The sequence below is a fragment of the Peromyscus leucopus genome, unplaced genomic scaffold (genome assembly GCF_004664715.2).
Source record: "Peromyscus leucopus breed LL Stock unplaced genomic scaffold, UCI_PerLeu_2.1 scaffold_26, whole genome shotgun sequence".
In the NCBI taxonomy this organism is placed as follows: domain Eukaryota; kingdom Metazoa; phylum Chordata; class Mammalia; order Rodentia; family Cricetidae; genus Peromyscus; species Peromyscus leucopus.
This window is the reverse complement of record NW_023505134.1, coordinates 26510-29513: the sequence shown is the minus strand read 5'-3', so window position 1 is coordinate 29513 and position 3004 is coordinate 26510. Positions and strand designations below refer to the sequence as shown.

Here is a 3004-nt window from a genome sequence, read left to right as displayed (position 1 = left end):
CAGAGTCTTCTCTGCTTCCTCTGAAGCTTTTACAACCCGTTACTACTCACCAGGCTGGTCTCAAACTCAGAGATCCTCTTGCCTCTGCCTTCCGAGTGCTGGGATTAAAGGCGTGGGCCTCTGTTGGGGGATCTAGTTTGTCCCGGGCCGGCTCTCTGGTGTTGGCTGGTTTTTGAAGCCCATTTCTGAGGTCCAGCGGTGTGGTGTGTGTGTGTGTTGGTGTCGGGGTTACTCCGGTTCAGCGGCCCCAGACATGGCGTCCTCTACAGCCGCGGGGAAACAGAGGATTCCCAAAGTGGCCAAGGTGAAAAACAAAGCGCCAGCTGAGGTACAGCTAACTGCAGAGCAGCTCTTAAGAGAGGCTAAAGAGAGAGAACTCGAGCTCCTTCCACCCCCGCCTCAGCAGAAGATCACAGATGAAGAGGAGCTCAATGATTACAAACTTCGGAAGAGGAAGACTTTTGAAGATAACATAAGAAAAAACAGGACTGTGATTAGTAACTGGATCAAATATGCCCAGTGGGAAGAAAGTCTCAAGGAAATCCAAGGGCTGGTCCATATACGAGCGTGCCTTGGATGTAGATTATGGGAGTATTCCACTCTGGCTGAAGTATGGAGAAATGGAAATGAAGAACCGCCAGGTGAACCATGCCCGAAATATCTGGGAGCGAGCCCTAACAACTCTGCCCCGAGTCAGTGAGTTCTGGCACAGGTACACATCCATGGAGGAGATGTTGGGCAATGTCGCCGGTGCCCGTCAAGTGTTTGAGCGCTGGATGGAATGGCGGCCTGAGGAGCAGGCCTGGCACTCCTACATCAGCTTCGAGCTGAGACACAAAGAGGTGGAGCGGGCCCTTACCCTGTATGAATGCTTGGTGCTCGTGCACCCTGCTGTGAAGAACTGGGTCAAGTATGCCTGATTCGAAAAGAAGCATGCTTCTTTTGCCCATGCGCGGCAAGTCTACGAGAGAGCAGTGGAGTTCTTTGGAGAGGAGCATATGGACGCACACCTGTATGTGGCCTTTGCCAAATTCGAGGAAAACCAGAAAGAATTGGAAAGGGTACGAGTTATCTACAAATATGTCCTGGCTAGAATTTCAAAACAAGGGGCGCAAGAACTCTGGAAAAACTGTACCGTCTTTGAGAAGAAGTTTGGGGACCACCGGGCTGTTGAAGATATCATCGTAAGCAAACAGAGATGCCAATATGAAGAAGAAGTGAAGGCTGATCCATACAATTACGATGCCTGGTTTGATTACTTGCGCTTGGAGGAAAGTGAGGCAGAGGCGACACAGTGAGGGAAGTCTACGAGAGGGCCATTGCCAACGTGCCTCCCATCCAGGAGAAGAGGCATTGGAAGCACTACATCTATCTCTGGATCAACTATGCATTCTACGAAGAGCTGGAAGCCAAGGATCCTGAGAGGACAAGACAGGTCTATCAAGCCACTTTGGTCCTAATTCCTCACAAAAAGTTCACCTTTGCCAAAATGTGGTTATATTACACACAGTTTGAAATACGACACAAAAATCTGCCACTGGCCAGAAGAGCTTTGGGGACTTCCATAGGCAAATGTCCAAAGAACAAGTTAATCAAAGGCTATAAAGAACTGGAACTACAGCTTCCAGAATTTGACAGATGCCGAAAGATTTATGAGAAGTTCTTGGAATTTGGACCTGAAAGTTGTACCTCATGGATTAAGTTTGCAGAATTAGAGACAATCTTTGGTGATATCCATAGAGCCAGGGCCATCTACGAAGTAGAAATCAGCCAGGCAAGCTTAGACATGCCAGAGGTCCTTTGGATATCCTATATCGATTTTGAGATTGAGCAGGAAGAAACTGAAACAGCACGAAACCTTTACCGACAACTGCTTCAATGAACACAGGATGTCAAGGTATGGATCAGTTTGGCTCGCTTTGAGTTATCCTCAGGGAAAGAAGCAAGTGTGACTAAATGCAGACAGATATATCAAGAGGCGAACAGAACCATGAGAAAGCCTGAAGACAAAGAAGAGAGACTTATGTTGCTGGAATCCTGGCGAGGGTTTGAAGATGAATGTGGAACAGTATCAGACAAGGAAGGAGTAGACAAACTCATGCCAGAAAAGATCAAGAAGAGGAGAAAGTTCCAGGCCCAAGATGGGTCTGATGCCGCCTGGGAAGAATACCATGGTTACATCTTTCCAGAGCATGCTGCCAACCAGCCTAACCTCAAGTTTCTGGCAATGGCCAAGCTATGGAAGAAACGGCAACAAGAAAAAGAAGCTGCCCAATAGGATCCAGATAAGGACATTGGTGAGAGTGAATCCTCATCTTTGTAAATGTTAAAAAAAAAAAAAATTAATAGGAATGAATCGTTTAGAACTTTGATTTCTGAACTTTTTTATATATTTACACAGTAAGGAGTGATCTTTGATAGCTACCTTTCTAATTATTTTTTAAACACTATGTCGATTGTGTTTAAATGTCGATAGAACACCTTAGAGTCTTGTGTTCACCCCTCTTGCTCCTAGCCTACATGAAAATGAGTTTTCTATGGCCTGTGGACTCACATGCCCATCAGTGTTTGACAGATAATTTATAAGCCATGACATTTCCCTACAATGAGACAATGTTTAGACATCAATGTGAAGTGCTGATACACACTGGTACATGGCTAAACTCTGATTACAGTATAGAAAGCGAGAGAAAGGGCTTCCCATGTGCTTGGCCACGTGTGGTCATAATACCATTTATTCGAGCACCCAGGAGGCACAGTACCCTGATGTCCTGTGGTCGAGGTCATTCTTGTCTACATAAAGAATATCACGTCAAACACACACACACACACACACACACACACACACACACACAAAAGCAATAGAACTTCCACTTCCGAAGAGAGACAGCCACAAAGCTCACTTTTACTCCTTAGCATCCTTCACCCTGAGATACAGATTGGACTTTCTTCCCATGCCTGTGGGAAGAGGGAAAGGTTCCTTTAATCATTGCTGCATGCATGC

General features: G+C 46.1%; 1 pseudogene; it reads left to right on the top strand.

Annotated features, from left to right (window-relative positions):
• Positions 1-253: 253 nt before the first annotated feature.
• On the top strand, positions 254-2323 carry LOC114689407 (annotated as a pseudogene).
• Positions 2324-3004: the final 681 nt, after the last annotated feature.